At 38.5% G+C, this 18750-nt stretch overlaps 1 protein-coding gene across 1 annotated transcript in view; it reads left to right on the top strand.

The window, feature by feature from the left end:
- The window catches only part of LOC134753537 (Krueppel-like factor 3), a 99500-nt gene that overhangs the window by 39202 nt on the left and 41548 nt on the right, over nucleotides 1-18750 (top strand). The window lies entirely within an intron of this gene.

Here is an 18750-nt window from a genome sequence, read left to right as displayed (position 1 = left end):
TACTTATATTATATCCCCTTACAAACACACAGTCAAAATGACAGATTAAGTGCCAGTTGCACCATCCGCACTTGACAGACTGATCAATGTCTACCGACGCGCCGCGGCGGTTTACTATGAAACTTTCCATACAATAAAATTTAGCGAACTCTTTAACGATGACAAACAGTTTGGTGCAACCGACCCTAAGTGCCAGTTGCACCATCCGCACTTGACAGACTGATCAACGTCACTGTAATTTTGATAGCATACGCAATGCAAGTGTTATCGGATACCGCCGTTTAGCCAAAATATTTTTCGCCAAATTTCACTTCCCAACAAACTTATGGCATCAGTTTCATTTCCCAAATGAAATTTTAGCAAGTTTTTATTTCGCAACCATTTCATTTCGCAACCCCATAGTTGGGAAATGAAAATCACGTACAAGGTTAGGTTAGATTAGGTTGGATTATGTAAAGTTGGGAAATGAAATTCGGCCAAATGAAACTTTGGCGAAAAGTTGGTTGCCAAGTGAAATTCTGCAATGCAATTTTCGGCGAAAAGGCAGTAAACCAAGTGTTATATATAAGTCATGATTTCATAGAAGTTTGACATTTAAAATAACACTTGCATTGCGTGTGCTATCAAAATCGTTGCAGACTTATCTTGGTCTAACTACCATCATTAGCGTGTGTAGTTTTTTTTTCTTTTTTTTTGTTCATGGGGGGAAACAATTCGTTCTTGACGCTTCCGATATACGGATTAAGCACTTATTGGTTACATTAAGGCGTAATGACGGCTGGTTGCGCAAACGCAAGTAGCTGCGATTAGCGGCTTGTATACTAATACGGAAATGGCAAGCGTGAGTCGGGTTTCAGTGCAGTGGCTGAAGCCAGCAGACTTTTTGACAAATCTTACCGCTTTTTACAAGCATTTTATTAACTTGCAATGTACCTATGTAAGTAAGTATGTACGAGCCCCGATGCATATGTTTTCGTCTAGTCAGACCATTTTTTGAGGTTCTCGCGTTTGTACAAAAATAATGTTTAAGTTTAAAAATCACTAACATTTAATGTTAATGCTAATGTAGTTTAATTTTATATGGTAATATTCTCCAATAACTAAATCCAAATACAAGAAATACCGTTCGTACTGAAAGAAAAAGAATAACGATTTTTTATTTGACGGGTAGGAATATATATAACAGATGTGAAAAGGGCTATTACTAGGGAAAGCAACACGGCTCTACCAATGTACTGACAATTTTGTTTCGAGTCCATGTATGCAGCAGTGCTATAGGAGAGAACAATATGATTTGGAGAACGTTTTTGAAAAGTACATTTTTTTAACGATAAGAGATTCATGCAATTTTATTATACGATCAAAATAAACTAGATTAAACATTACTATTACGGTTCCCATTACTGGGTCGTTTTATCTACTGGGTAAATTTATTAGAATAAACAAAATTGTTGTGTGGAATTAGATGAACTAATTTGCATCGGGGCTCGTATGTAATATATAACTAGTAGGGGTCAAATCTTGCAAGCTACATTTGACCCACTTCCCGGTTTCCGATGAAGCTGAAAATTTGCATACATATAAGTTCGGGTGACAATGCAATAGTATGGTACCATCGAGCTGATTTGATGATGGAGACAGGAGGTGGTCATAGGAACTCTGTGATAAAACAACGCAACCTAATTGTATTTGGGGTTTTTAGAATTGTCTCGACGAGTATTAGTTGCCTGTGGAAAGAAAAGTACAGTCAGCGATAAAAGCTTGTACCAAAAATGAAATTTTTGCCAAACTCTTATTTATTTAGATCATTATACTATACGGTTGCCAAAAAAATGAATTAAAATTGAATGCAGTGGAAATAAGAGCGTTGAGAAGTGTGTGTGTGTGTGATTGCAAGATAGAATTAGGAACAGTGTGACAAGGGAAAGTGTGGACTGAGCGAAAATGTAGTGACAAAAATTGAGAAAGGTAATGTTGAGATGGTTTGGACACGTGGAAAGAATGAGTGAAAGAAGGCTAACAAAGAAAGTGTTTAAGGGAGAGGTAGAAACGTGAGTTGGAAGGGGTAGACCTCGGCGGACTTTCTCTGATCAGATCGGGGAAATCCTGAAGAAAGGCCAGGTCAAGAGCACCCTAAACCGGCGAGCGTGTATGAGGAAGCGAAAGAGGTATGTCAGGATCGTAGCAAGTGGAAATCCGTGGTTTCTGCCTACCCCTCCGGGAAATAGGCGTGATTATATGTATGTATGTATGTATGTATGTACGGTGGCCAAAAAAATGAACAGCAATCTTGAGGCCTTTCTGTAGTAACTTCATCGATTCGAAACCTGATTAAACAACTTCGCTCGACAGAAAAAAACCACGAACATAGGTCTAAAACGCGCCATTAAAATTTTGTGACTATTTTTGCACAAAAGCTATGAACATGAAATTTGCTTCTAAAAATACATAATTTAATGTTATTTTTGATCCAATTCATCGATCTTTTTTTTTAATAACGAAGGATATGATATCCGTGATTCCGGACACGGACAGCTCAGTGCTCAGCGAGCTGCGTTCGGAGAAGGCCAACCCGGTCTAGCCAAGGTGACAACGCTATCGCTACGACAACGAAACGCTTTGTGTCTCTCTATCACTCTATTCACTTTTCCATATTAGTGCGACAGTGACAGTGCGATTCGTTCGCTACGGAGCGTAAGCGATTGGCATGTTGGCTACGCGGCCTGAACTCACTGCAACTTGACCAGTACCCGTACCGTACATGACCCTCTTCTTCTGCTTGTAGCTTATGCGTCCACGCTGGGCCAAAGAAAGTGTGCGTTTTCTATAATTATTTATTTTTATTTATTAGAGATAAATAACAAATTTTACATGATATTTGATACAAAGCAACGTTAAACCAGAATGGTTTGTCTCGATACTCCATTCCGCAGTACTTACATAATTAAATATACAATACAATACTTAGGTACACATCCAACCATAGGTACATCCTTCCTTAGGTACACATCCAACCATAGGTACATCCTTCCTTAGGTACACATCCAACCATAGGTACGTACATCCTTCCTTAGGTACATAAATATTGAAAACCTGATTCTTTCAAATCTGGACATTCTTGGGCTCATTCTTCTTAGAATCGACAGCATTCTCCATCCTGCCATTAAAAAAAGATGTCCCAAAATGTCCATTCCATTACGTCACGTTTTAATGTGAACAATTTTTTCACTTGTATGAGCGGGACGTAGTGGAATGGTACAATTTTCATACAAAGTTTTGAGACATTTTTGTTTGATTTGTTTCTGAGTTGAAAAAACCCAAAAACACCATGCAGGATCTGTGAGAATCAGGTTTTCAATATTTATTTTAGAAAACGCCCAAGTACCCCTGTACTTCGGCGGCAGCTTAAGTTTTGCATTAGTTTCGGAATTTGCGAAAAAGCTTGGGGCGAAGGTCGACATAAAAAAATGTGATAAATTCTTTTTAAATTCCTATTCATACAAATATACAATACAAATCCTCTTTATTGCACAGCCTCAAAACACATTTACAGAGAGAGACATACATAATACATGAAGACAGAGGTAACAACAGGCGGTCTTATCGCTAAAGAGCGATCTTTTCTAAAAAACCTTTAAGTCATCTTCATAAAAAGAATTTTGGTCTAGTTGGTTTTAGTTTTTTTTTAATTATCAAATATTGAAATATCAATTATGGAAAGAGTTTTTATGGTGATAGGTCGTGCGTTGGATGTGGACGCACACAAAAATAGGGTAAGTACCCTCTTATCCTCGCTGAACCCTAAAATTAACAAATCATTACAATTGCAATATTAAGTGGTTTAATTTAACCACCTCAAAAGGTAAACGATTAATGTAATTATGTCTAGTTCCATATCGGTGTTTAGTATGGTTTAGTATTTACGCTTGCAATAGTGCAATGATGCGTATAAATATTTCGTTCAAGCGGATGATTTGGAAGTAATTTACACTGAAAAAAATAATTAGCCGTACTCGTTGAGTTATTCATTCAACACAATTTTTGACTTCGTAGCTTTGTTTGGACTAGTTAGGAGGTGAACATGTCAAAAGTCCCCGGCCGTAACCCTGGTGCTGGGGGGGGGGGAGAGGGGGGGTTTGGAGGTTCTATTTTTCGGTTTTTCGATTATGTTTCGGAAACTATGCGTCTGAGCGACTTGGCCACTTATACAAATTGTAAAGAGATTTAATTTGTTACAAGTTTTATTCAGTCAAGTTTTTCGATATCGTGTATAGTTTTTGAGATATCCGCTCTTGAAGGTTTATTTAGTGCTCTCATTTTGCCGGGTTTGGGATCGTTTTCGTATAAATCGGGGGTGCTGAATTCATTTATGGTATCAACATTGACACCTTTCCGAAGTAAAAACATATAAACTTTAGACAAATAACTTTTTTTTTACTTCTCTTCACGCTTAAACCGCTGAACCGATTTAGTTGAAATTTGGTAAATAGGTGTTTTAAGTCCCGAGACAGGATACAATATAGTTTTTAGGGTTCCGTACCCAAAGGGTAAAAACAGGACCCTATTACTAAGACTCCGCTGTCCGTCTGTCCGTCTGTCACCAGGCTGTATCTCATGAACCGTGATAGCTAGACAGTTGAAATTTTCACAGTTGATGTATTTCTGTTGCCGCTATAACAACAAATAGTAAAAAGTACGGAACCCTCGGTGCGCGAGTCCGACGGTGCGAAGTAACACTAGTCCCTACTCATAGTGTCATAGTGTGGGAGAAGTTCTCCAAATACTAAAAAAGTCCGTAAAAATATCTGCCGCAGTATAGTTCTTCTCAGTCTCTTTCTTCTAATACATATAAAACATATCTGAAATCTAACATCTATATATCTTTTTAATACAGTTGCTCAAAAAGTGGTACTTTTTGTGGCTGCGTAGCGTGCGAGAAGCTCAATTTCTCGAACTAGTGCTTTTTACTTTTTAGTTCCAAACTATACTTTCGAAACGCAGTTAAAATTGAATTTAGCGCGGAGCAGGTACCAGGGCCTCACTCGTTACTCCTCGGTGTCGTTGAGCAACCCGCGCCGGGCCCGCGGCGGCCGCGGCCGGGGCGCGCACGAGTATGAAGGTATCGCGGGCTGCGGCAGCTCAAGTATCGCGGGCTGTATAGGTACTTTTGGTTTTGGTTTGGTTTGGTGGTATGATTCTACTAATGATATATTAATTTATTATTTTTTCGCAATTGTATTAAAAAACGTCGTTTACAACACGTGTGAAATGTCTTTTTACCACTCGTACCGAGTCTTGCCACTTGCTTTCAGCTCGTGGCAAGATACCTCGGTACTAGTGGTAAAAAGACATTCTTTTCACACTAGTTGTAAAATGTACTATTTTGTTAAGCTATTTTTTCTCATAATTAAGTACTCCTCAAGACCTTTTTAACTACCTAGCGTAAACTCGGATGCGTTTTCTTGTCGAAGGCTTTCTGTGGACCATCTGAGTGCACCATCAGATGAGCTACTATGTTAGCATGCTATTGCATTCTCATTTAAATTAAGGAAGTATACCAAATTTCAGTTTAATCAGTTTAATCAGAAGCTGGGAGGTGATTTAAACTTAGTGACAAGATTTCGGAGATGATTTGTGGCCACCTGAAGAAGCCTGCGTTGTAGATATTTTGAAAGAAAGAAGAAAGAAAGAAAATACATTTATTTGACGCCACAACATAGTACATAAAAAAGAAAAGCATGCAGACAAAAAAACATTTGGACGCCAAAAAGGATCCCCACTCAGCATAGTGCCGCGGCAAACCGTGGCGCTGGTTTTCTGTGGGGACCTGGCTTAATCTAAAAATAATGGCGACACGTACGCCAACGACACACAAATAAAATTTACATTGACATAAAAATACAAACATTATTAAACAGAAAATTAAGACAAACAGAATATTAATAACCGCCTTTTTTAAATATATTTTATGTACAAACTGGATAATTCATAGGGTTTTATTGGATCATTAAGTCTTTTTGTAAGATGTAATTTTGTAAACATATATTTTGATTACATTAATACAATATTGTGGTTAAAAGATTTGAATTAAAAACATCATTAGACACATCAGACACATGGTGAAAAGTAGAAGTAGGTCAATGTATAAGTGAGGCACGTTAAAGTGGAAGATCAATATTTAAATATCAAGATTTGAATCTAACGCACAAATGTATGGAGTGGAGAGTCATAAGGACTTTACAAAACCAATTGAGGTTTTTAGCAAATATCATATGACTTGTCACGACTAATAAAAAAGACATTGCGCAATAACATATAGTACATGTTAGTATAGTATAGTATAGTCAAAGATAGATATAAAGGAAAAAATGTGCCTCGAAAATCACGAAAATTTGATTCTCGATCGGATGGCGCTACTAGTTTTGGCCTACTCTCGTATAGAGGGCGTTGACGGTTTCGTTTGTTATTTAATAATTTTAACGCATATCAGTGAAAGAACATGGGTCAAAATAATAAAAATAATTAATGCAAATACAAAAAAATCATTTATCCATATTTAAATACATTTTAACGTATTTTTATAAATCTTCATTTTTAGTTTTAAAGTGTGTCGACAGATGGTTGTAATTTTTCTGTGGTTACAAAATTTACTATGACAGTACCGCTCTAGTATAAGTTACTCTATGGTATAGTATAGACTGTGGACACCCTTTCTTCGCGAGTTTCAGAGGAGGGCCAGATTTACAGCAAAAATGCATTTTTTATTATATCGCTGGCCATATACACATTTTTCAAATGAACGGCGGCGGGTCGGATAAAATCCTTTTGCAAGCCGGATCTGGCCCGCGGGCCGTTGGTACTTTGCCCACCACTGTCTATATACCAGTGTCCACCACTGTCTGTACCACTAGTTATACACTTTTGCATTTATAATATTAGTATGGATATGATAATTTTGAACTTATTTCTGCTGACCTAGTTAGTTTTAGTTTTAGTTTTATCAGGCCTCACTGTAAATCAGCGTCACGTAGTGTGTCCTAGGATTCACTTCGGGACATTAAGCTGACTGAGGACCTTTTAGCACAATTCTGTTCGTCTATTCTCTAAATGAATCATGGTTTTGTGTTCTTTTTTGTGCTAATAAATATTTCTTGTTCTTATTCTTATAGACCAGGGGTCGGCAACCTTTTAGCAGCCAAGGGCCACATAGCAGTTAACGAAATTGACGCGGGCCGCACTTTGATAATATCTATGACTTTATCAGGTATTGTCGTTTGTCAAAATTACATACATAATAGCCAGGGAGGCTCGCGGGCCGCAAGTGAGAGGTTCGCGGGCCACATGCGGCCCGCGGGCCACATGCGGCCCGCGGGCCGCCTGTTGCCGACCCCTGCTATAGACTGAGTGACTAGCTAAATATGTGGTATTTTCTATGAAAAGGGACCTTATAGACCGCGAGCCAGGCGAAAATTTCGTCAATCATCGCCTTCCTCGCGAAAACTCGTATAGTGGTTAACGGCTATTTAAGATGCACCCTAGTGGAAGTCAGCTGCCGCTCCGTTGGTGGGTTGAGGAATGGCAGCCACCGAAACACGTAAAAAAAAAAAATGTTTTTAGTCATCGCCTTCCTCTTGATACTTTGTCAGATGGTAGTTTAGGTGCTATTGATAGTAAAACCAATCGTCAGCCGGTTGTATCGCGGTGGAAACATCGTCAGCTGGTCACATGAACTTGTAAAAAAAAAAAATGTTTTTAGTCATCGCCTTCCTCTTGATACTTTGTCAGATGGTAGTTTAGGTGCTATTGATAGTAAAACCAATCGTCAGCCGGTTGTATCGCGGTGGAAACACCGTCAGCTGGTCACATGAACTTGTAAAAAAAAAAATGTTTTCAGTCATCGCCTTCCTCTTGATACTTTGTCAGATGGTAGTTTAGGTGCTATTGATAGTAAAACCAATCGTCAGCCGGTTGTATCGCGGTGGAAACACCGTCAGCTGGTCACATGAACTTGTAAAAAAAATAAATGTTTTCAGTCATCGCCTTCCTCTTGATACTTTGTCAGATGGTAGTTTTGGTGCTATTGTTAGTAAAAACAATCGTCAGCCGGTTGTATCGCGGTGGAAACATCGTCAGCTGGTCACATGAACTTGTAAAAAAAAAACTGTTTTCAGTCATCGCCTTCCTCTTGATACTTTGTCAGATGGTAGTTTTGGTGCTATTGTTAGTAAAAACAATCGTCAGCCGGTTGTATCGCGGTGGAAACACCGTCAGCTGGTCACATGAACTTGTAAAAAGTGATAGCATATCAGTAGTGTGTTTGTGCCGGTTCTAGACCAAAACTTTTCTGCTAGGGGACAACACTAATCTAATGAAAAATACTGCAAAAATGGAAAGTATATCCACCTGGTGCATTAAAACATTCAATGTATTAGAGGAAAATATTTACAGATAGAACTTTATTGAATGATTTTGATATTGATATTTTATGTATTACTGAACTAATAATGAATTAATGCCTCAACTTAATAACCACCAGGTGGGAAGTTCGTTCACCAGACCTAGTTAATTCGGTCGTTAATTATATTAAATAATAAATAATAAATCATTTTTATTTCGAGTAACTTTACAGACTCATATAGCTTGTGTTAGTAAGTACTTATAGCTATGTTAATGCTTACATCTATCACTATATATACAGAATAATTATTATCACAAAAATTAACATTACAATAAATAATAAAAAATAAACAATATTGAAATGAACTGACTTATGTTTCTAGAAGTACATACCCAAGTAGCTTATACATAATAAGTACTTCTAGAAACATGCATGTCCTCACAGTGCCTCATATATGGGCAGTCAAACCTCTCGGCTATCAACCGCAGGATGGGGTTGGGGCTGGCCCGCACCCGGCGCACCAGGGATGTGCATCGTTTGCGCATAGTCGTATAAAAGCAATCTATGCGTGCTTCAGCAAACATCCCTGACGCGCTGCAGAAGCGAGGCAGCCCCACCAGGACCCGGAACGCGTTGTTATATTGGACCCGGAGAGCCCCATAGGCCCGCTGCGTGTAGTATGTCCATAAGCTGCACGTATAGAGGGAAGTGCAATATGCTCTAAAGAGAGTTAATTTCACCTCCCTAGTACATCGCGCAAACTTACGCGCAATCATGTTTGCCCTCACCGACAGGGCCCTCCGTTCACGCTCGATATCCATGTTGTCTTTTAGGTCTGAGGTGACAACATGGCCTAAATATTTAAAAGCCCTCACCCTTTCCAGTGGAGTACCACTCAGGTTGATGGGAGGTACCTTGGGTATCCGATACCCAGTAGGTTCAAACACCATGTATTGCGTTTTACCCACATTATATTTTAGCCCATGATGGATGGCGTAGGTCTCGCAAATACATAAAAGTTTTCGCAAACCACAAGCCGACGCGCTCAACAAAACCATATCGTCTGCATAACTCAAATTATTCAGACAAACTGTGTCGATATGGCAGCCGACATGAGTTTTGCCGAGCGCCTCGAGAAGCTCATTTACGTAAAGGTTAAAAAGTGTGGGCGAGGTCAAACCCCCCCTGTCTCACCCCACACTCCAACCGATACGGGTCCGATAAGGTACTTGACCATCTAACGCTATTGACCTGATTTCCATACCAGTACCTCAGGATTTGTATGGTCTCATTAGGTAATTTAATGGCTTCTAGTTTTTTCCATAGGATATTGTAGGGAACCAGGTCAAAAGCCTTAGACAGGTCTAAGAAGCACGCATAAACTGGCGTCTTTCTGTTTAAATAGTAATTGACAGTGTGCTTAAGGCACAGTATTGCACTTTCCGTTGATAACCCTGGTCGAAAACCAAACTGGTTGGGGTTAAGGCTCACGTACTTATTTAATTGTACATTAAGCACACTATCAAATACCTTAGCAATAATAGTCGCAAGGGATATAGGCCTGTAGTTATTGGTGTCGGACAAATCTCCAGTTTTATTTTTGGGTACAGGAATAACTACAGTTTTCATCATATCCTCGGGCAGATAACAGTGCCTTACACACAGCGTATAAAACAAAGCTAACACTCTCGAGATATGGGGACCCGCATTTTGAAGGTGTTCGATGCTGAGGCCATCGTGTCCTGGGGATTTGCCTCGGGTGATAGATTTAATAGCCTCTGCTACATCCTTAGCAGAGTATCCCGGTCCAGGTTTCACGTTGACCTCAGCACCGTTCATCTCATCCTGCGACCGCACAAGAGGTGATTTGACAACGAAATGATCTTTAAAAGTGTTAGCTATGTCTTTGGTGTCAGTTTTGCCATTAACACTCACAGGGCACGAAGGTCGAAACTTCATGTTGTTTGTGGCGTTCCAAAATGACCGGAAGTCCTTTTTGGAGTGCTGTGAAGCTAGAATATTCATTTTTATTTGGGTTTGATGGTCCTGGCACCATTTTAAGCGAGATTTGAATATTCTTCGCGTTTCACACATCTCATTAAATAACCTGCCCACTTCCGGTCTACCACAGAGTGTCCACTCGTGAAATTTCTCTCTTGCGGCCCTGTGCGCATCGCTGACATTAAACTGATATTAAATAGTCATTTAAAATTTAAGGAACGTAAGGACATTGTATCCATGCCTGTTGAACGATGCAGTAGAATTGGAGCAATTTTGAAATATTTGAAAGCATAATGGAATCTGTCCTACTTAAAATATCACCTTCTAGTAAGAAATCACTTATATAAATGCTATTATAAAATTATTGAATATTTCACATCTGTAATTGAATAAATAATTTTATGTAATAGTAATATTGTAAAACCGTAGGTAGAAATGAAATCATGTATGATCTGTATCCCGATGATGTTATTATTGTATAACTTATTAGTTATAGTACGTAGCTAGTAAGAAAAATTTGCATGCTTCTTTAAGTGAAATGTACGCATCCAAAATTACCGTCCACCTATGTTCATCACTACATTTGTACAAATAAACACATCTTTATCTTTAACTGTAAACCTAGTTGAAACGTCGAAATAAAAGGGAAAATAATGAAATTTAATCGCGTTAGACCCGGTAATGACATTAATTATGTGTACAAAACGTGAGAGTTTAAAGTGTTACATCTTTACAGATATACAGATCTTTATTGGTAAAATAAAGTACATTTTACAAGTCACAAATTCTTAAGAATAAAATAAAGGTAAAATTATTATACACAATAATAGGTTAATATAAATGTTTAGAGGAAGTTACGATATGGAATCAATGATCATTTCGCATAGACATCATGAATTCGTCGATCGAGTAGTAAGCCTTTTCTACAAGTAACGATTTTAGCTTTTTGTTAAATATTGTGTCACTTTTCGATTCTTTTATATCGGTCGGTACTGAGTTATAAAGCTTTGGTCCCATAATATTTAGTGACTTTCGTGACTTCGCGAGCCTGCATTTAGGGGCGAGAAGAATAGGCAACCTGCGGGCTGGGCCACTGCGGGTAGATCCACTGGATTTATACAAGTGCATATTTGTTCTGACATACGTACATGCGGTCAGTATATATATACACGGTAGCGTTAATATCTTGTGTTTTTTAAACAGAGATTGTGCAGGATAGTCAACGGGTTTGCCATCAATAATACGAAGGGCGCGTTTCTGCATTCTAAGCAGTCTATCTCGATCAGCAGCTGTGCCCCAAAGATCGACACCTTGAGAAAGTATTGCGCGGAAATATCCATAGTAGGCGGTCTTTAAGTTCTCAATAGATAAACTGGGTGCTATTCGGGACAGCGCAAAACAGGCTGAGGCAAGTCTGTCGCAGGTGGATTGTATGTGCGGGGCCCACGTTAGTCCTGAGTCGATTTGGTATCCTAGGTATTTCACAGTGTCTACTTGTGGGATTTAGGTGTCATTTACTACAATATTCAGTTTATTTGTATTTGTATTTTATAGTCGAAAATGAACAATATTTGTCTTGTCAAGATTAATTAACATGCCATTTGCAGAGAACCATTTTTCGATTAAACTTGTCACGTGACAGAGTTTGTACTTTAAATTGTTGAAATTATCCGCTTGTACAATAATACAGGTATCATCCGCTTTATCTTAAAATTGCTCCCATTCTACTGCACTTAGTTCTATAGTCCGTTCAACAGACATGGATACAATGTCCTTACGTTCCTTAAATTTAAACTGACTATTTAATATAATTAACGACCGAATTAACTAAGTCTGGTGAACGAACCCCACCTGGTGGTTATTAACTATTAAGTTGAGGCATTAATTCATTATAGACCGCGAGCCACGAACAGTTTCCGTGATCAATCACCTTCCTCGCGAAAACTCGTATAGTGGTTAACGCCTATTTAAGATGCACCCTACTGATGATAGTTTAGCTTCTGTTGTGATTAAAAATAATCGTCAGCTGGTTGTATCGCGGTGGAAACACCGTCAGCTGGTCACATGAACTTGTAAAAAAAAAATTGTTTTTAGTCATCGCCTCCCGTTCGATACTTTGTCAGATGATAGTTTAGGTGCTGTTGTGAATAAAAACAATCGTCAGCCGGTTGTATCGCGGTGGAAACACCGTCAGCTGGTCACATGAACTTGTCAAAAAAAAAAAAAAAATTCAGTCATCGCCTCCCGTTTGATACTTTGTCAGATTATAGCTTAGGTGCTGTTGTGAATCAAAATTGGCTCGGTCAGCCACCTATTTTCTACCAAGCCACTGTTCCCTCTTTGGGTCCAGATATTTGATCCAAGTGAGTGTTCAGAAACTTTTTATGGAAAATTGTATATAAATTTGCTATATGATGTTACGAGTTATTTACGAAAAACTAAAATACCTATCTTTAGGAACAACCGTGATCTGATTCAGTTGAAATTTAAATTACTTCTTTATGTCCGATGACAGTGTAATAATATGCTAATGCAAAAATAGACGTGATCAGCCGGGCTAGCACATGATTGGCGCGAGAGTATCTCGCCGCGACATAGACTACTCGTCCCTCTTTAATTCATACAGTTAGTAAAAGACGGGTAGTCTATTTCGCGGCGAGATACTGTCGCGTCAATCATGTGCTCGGCCTACTGATTAGATATGAGCGCCGCCGGTCAAAATTAGTCGGCGGCGGCGACGAATCGGCGGGATGGCCTTAAAAGGCTTGATGTAGGTAGGTATGCAAAAAGAATTCAAATCAAAATTAAGGCAGAAAAATATGATTTTGCCTTGAAAACGTTATAAAATCAGCACATTATTCATTTCAAGGACAATTTATCGAATAATGGTTATTGGGACCGTGCACGAAGACAGCGCCACACAGCGGTTGCAACTATAGGCTTGTATTTTATCAAAGTATTAAGCGAGCAGTAAGTATATCGTAATAATTTCAGTGAAAACTACTGAACGGATTTTTATGCGGTTTTCACCTATGAATAGAGTGATTCTTGAGGAAGGTTAAGTCGTATAATTTGTTAAGGTTTTGTGTAAATTGGTTGTAATATGACGATATTTGGTAATCAAGTCAGAAAAAAATCACGCTGGCTAACACATTTAATCGAAAACGCTGCCCAACCCGTTTGAGATATAACAAAACAATGTATGGTGGAAAGATCTCTCTTTCATTGCTCTACAAAAAAGTCCGCGATGGTGTATGTCTATCTTTTAAGGATAACTTACTATACCCATTCTTATCTTTACTACAAAAAGATTTCATAGTATGTGGTATTTGCAAAGCTATTTACACGGATACAGTATTAATAATAATTACCAAATTAAATACGTCAGTTATATTAAGCATTTCATACAGATTACAAAGGTCCCTTACACCATACAATTTAAATTAATATCTCAGGAGTAATCGTAAATTAAACTTCCATTTCGACCCATATAACTTGTATGAAATGTTAAAGACGCTAATCCGTTAGTTCAGTTAGTTGTCAATCTTTACCACCTTATGCGCTGACAAAATATCTATTTTCTGATTCGGAAAGTAGTAGTATCTACAAGGTCACGAGGGAGTCCAAGGGACGCATTCATGCGTTAGAGCGAGAGCGAGCAAGTGATATTGATATCTCATTCCACCGCATAGCTGCGTCCCTTGGACTGGCCTACGCTGGGCCATCGTATAAGAATGTACAAATATATTGAAAAATTTATAAGAGCCATTTATAACGGTATTACGTTCTTTAAAATCGACAATCAGGATACCATGGCCATCCCAAAAGATTGTGCACATCAGCTTTTTGGTGGACTGGTGCACCTTCGCTTTAATAGGGGGCTTTTCGTTTTTAAAACGCCACTCAATCGACTCGCGTTTGCTCTCGGGATCATAATAAAGCACTATTGTTTCGTCTCCAGTTACCAGCCGTTTAATTATGCTTTTAGGGTTTTCGCCACAGAGCTCCAAAAATTTAGAGGCACATTTCACGCGTTCTTCTTTCTGAACAGCTGATAGAAGTTTAGGTACCCACCTTGCACTGACCTTACTCATGTGAAGATGATCGTGAATTATGCGGTGGACGGTGCTCTTAGAAAGCCCTAGTCTTGCTGCTATTTCTCTGATCTTTAGGCGGCGATCACTTAAAACTTCCTCTTGGACGCTGTTGATATTTTCAGAAGTGAGGACCTCCACTGGTCTTCCATCATGTCCCAGATCTTCGACAGCTTCCCGACCAAATCGAAACTCGTTTACCCAGTTTTTTACGGTGCTATAAGAAGGAGAAGACTCGCCGAATACGCCATCTAAACGATCTTTGATTTGAGCGGGAGATAATCCTTCTTTAAACAGGAATTTTATGACACTTCGGTACTCAATTTTGGACATTGCTATCCAATAGTGCATAACATGTCATGACATGTCGCGCAGAAATGGGTCAGTCCAGGTCATTATGGGACAACCTGGTACACCTGCTCTTATTAGGTACTATCTTTGTATACCAAATTGAAAAGCAATAAAAATACTTCCTTTACTATTATGGTTTTGTTATATTCATTCAACTCTTTTAAATCTTTTTTACATAATATTAGGACTACTTGGGCGGTTTACAAGTAATTTTTTTTGTTTGATATCTTGCAATCAATAAAAGTTTTTTGTTACAAACAAAAAATGGTACTTGTAAACTGGCCAAGTAGACCTAATATTATGTGGGACGAAAGTACACGTATGTATGCATATGTAGTTGTGCACGCACACATATATACTTAGTTTCAGAATAAAATCAAAGATGGCGCTTTCAAATCAGTTTCCATAAAATGCTTCAAGTGCTCTCTTTACCTATTATACTTACTTTACTCGTTGGTATAAATTATCTATTGGCATTTTTATCTGTCACCTCTCCAGTTATATAATTCTTAAACCTCCTTTATAGTTATGTTAGCCTGGTACATGTATGTATCAAACAAGTATACACAGAGAGAGAGGGAGATAAGACACTGTGCTGGTCGAGCGAAAGTTAACTTTAGTGAGTTAATAATAGAGTATAAAATTAAATTATCTATGGTAGCGATTTATTCTTGATTTATTAAGAAGAGCATCAATTACCCTACTTTCGGGAAATTACCCTATTCAACTTACTGGTCACACTCTTGTATTTGTATATTCATAGTTATGTTCGCCTGGTATATGTATGTATATTATGTATGGTATAAATTAAATTATTATGTATGGGCGTTAAACGTTTAACGCTGTCAGTTGGAAGTGCCATAAGAAGTTTCACTTCAAAAAATATTTGAGATTCTCACAATGAGTTCTTTCATTCTTTCTTCCTCTCTCTTTCTTCATTTGATATATAACACGATATAGTTTGAAAAACTTTATTTTTTAATTTTCTCATTTACCAAGTGCTTAAGATCCATTCCTTCGACAAGGATTCCCATTTCCAGCAACAAGGATCTATGGAATCGATGCCACCAAGTCCCGGTCAAACAAGAAATCGCGAAACGGAAGTGGAAGTGGATAGGGCACACCCTCCGAAGACCAGATGACAACACGGCCAGGATTGCTTACAAGTGGAAGCCGCACGGGAGCAAGCGACAGGGCCGGCCGGCGCACACGTGGCCAGGGCTCGGAACCGGTATTTTTTTTAAACCCCGAAATAGCCCAATATTTTGAATTGTTTTATGCTCATTACGTAGGACTGAATCATGTATTTAGGAAACAATTTTGCATTATTAAAATGTCCCATTAAAAATGAAATTATAAACAAAAGAACGAAAAAGAACGTAATAATACCGGTATTTTTGTATGGAGCAAATACCGGTTTCCGACCCCTGCACGTGGCAGCGCACAATCGACGCTGAGCTGCGGGCAGCAGGACTGAGTTGGAGGGACGCGAAGCGCGAGGCGCAGGACAGGAGCGGATGGCGACGTCTCACGAAGGCCCTTTGTACCGATGGGGTACCATAGGACAACAACAACAAACAACAACAACAACAACATTTACCCATGACTTAAAACAACTTCATTTTTGAATTAATAGATAGACGATTTATTTTTAAAATGTGCTTCATAAATGGTCTCCAATACGAGTACCTATAATAATTCAGTTGCCAAATAAATACTTGTTACCTTTCTGAAAACAAACAAAAGCTGTAACAGCATTAAAACACTACTCATATTTATATGTATAACTTAGCTCCGTTTTAGTTGCTAATCTATTTATTTTAGTACTCATTTAAATTTATTTAAACAACCAGAATTAGATTAATTAGTTGACCGGTAAAATACGTACCCACCGTGGTCCTTTGATTCATTTCTTTCTCCGAAAATATTGGAAGGAATGGATAGAAATGAATTGGAGGGGAATGAAGTTTCAACGTTTTTTACTTTTAATTTCTTTATCGTCTTTGTGGCTAGAGGGTATCAAGCAAAAGGAATGAAAATATGTATACCCAAATGCTTATAAATAGTTAACGATCTTTTTCATGAGATTAATAAATTACTATGTATAAGGATAACAATGAGTAAATTAGCATTTTACAAATTCATGTGACCAGCTGACGGTGTTTCCACCGCGATACAGCCAGCTAACGATTATTTTTATTCACAACAGCACCTAAACTATCATCTGACAAAGTATCAAACGGGAGGCAATGACTGAAAACAATTTTTTTTTAAAGAAAGAAAGAAAGAAACAAAGAAAATACATTTATTTTAAAATCAACCAACAAGTTCACAAGTTTACAAGTTCACTGACCACCTAAACACCTAAACTACCACCTGACAAAGTATCAACCGGGAGTCCTCAACCCACCAACGGAGCGGCAGCTGACTTCCACTAGGGTGCATCTTAAATACTTTGAATGTTTTGATGCACCAGGTGGATATATTTTCCATTTTTGCAGTATTTTTTATTAGATTTAGTGTCGTCCCCTAGCGGAAAAGTTTTGGTCTAGAACCGGCACTAACACACTACTGATATGCTATCACTAAATATATGAAAGTAAATTAACTAAAATTTTATTGAAACTCATGCCTGCTCTGCACCTAAAACAGGTTTTTGTGCAGCAGCAACACAGCAGCATCTGACAAAGTATCAAACAACGGGACGGGAGGCCATGACTGAAAACAATTTTTTTTATATGTTCATGTGACCAGCTGACGGTGTTTCCACCGCGATACAACCGGCTGACGATTGTTTTTACTAACAATAGCACCTAAACTACCATCTGACAAAGTATCAAGAGGAAGGCGATGACTGAAAACAGTTTTTTTTTTTACAAGTTCATGTGACCAGCTGACGATGTTTCCACCGCGATACAACCGGCTGACGATTGTTTTTACTAACAATAGCACCAAAACTACCATCTGACAAAGTATCAAGAGGAAGGCGATGACTGAAAACAGTTTTTTTTTTTACAAGTTCATGTGACCAGCTGACGATGTTTCCACCGCGATACAACCGGCTGACGATTGTTTTTACTAACAATAGCACCAAAACTACCATCTGACAAAGTATCAAGAGGAAGGCGATGACTGAAAACATTTTTTTTTTTTACAAGTTCATGTGACCAGCTGACGGTGTTTCCACCGCGATACAACCGGCTGACGATTGGTTTTACTATCAATAGCACCTAAACTACCATCTGACAAAGTATCAAGAGGAAGGCGATGACTAAAAACATTTTTTTTTTTTACAAGTTCATGTGACCAGCTGACGGTGTTTCCACCGCGATACAGCCGGCTGACGATTATTTTTATTCACAACAGATCCTAAACTATCATCTGACAAAGTATCAAACGGGAGGCGATGACTGAAACTTTTTTTTTAAATTTTCATGTGACCAGCTGACGGTGTTTCCACCGCGATACAACCGGCTGACGATTGTTTTTACTAACAATAGCACCAAAACTACCATCTGACAAAGTATCAAGAGGAAGGCGATGACTGAAAACATTTTTTTTTTTTACAAGTTCATGTGACCAGCTGACGGTGTTTCCACCGCGATACAACCGGCTGACGATTGGTTTTACTATCAATAGCACCTAAACTACCATCTGACAAAGTATCAAGAGGAAGGCGATGACTGAAAACATTTTTTTTTTTTACAAGTTCATGTGACCAGCTGACGGTGTTTCCACCGCGATACAACCGGCTGACGATTGGTTTTACTATCAATAGCACCTAAACTACCATCTGACAAAGTATCAAGAGGAAGGCGATGACTAAAAACATTTTTTTTTTTTACAAGTTCATGTGACCAGCTGACGATGTTTCCACCGCGATACAACCGGCTGACGATTGGTTTT

This window comes from Cydia strobilella, chromosome 27 (assembly GCF_947568885.1).
Source record: "Cydia strobilella chromosome 27, ilCydStro3.1, whole genome shotgun sequence".
Taxonomy (NCBI): Eukaryota; Metazoa; Arthropoda; class Insecta; order Lepidoptera; family Tortricidae; genus Cydia; species Cydia strobilella.
This window is presented reverse-complemented; position numbering and strand designations above follow the sequence as displayed.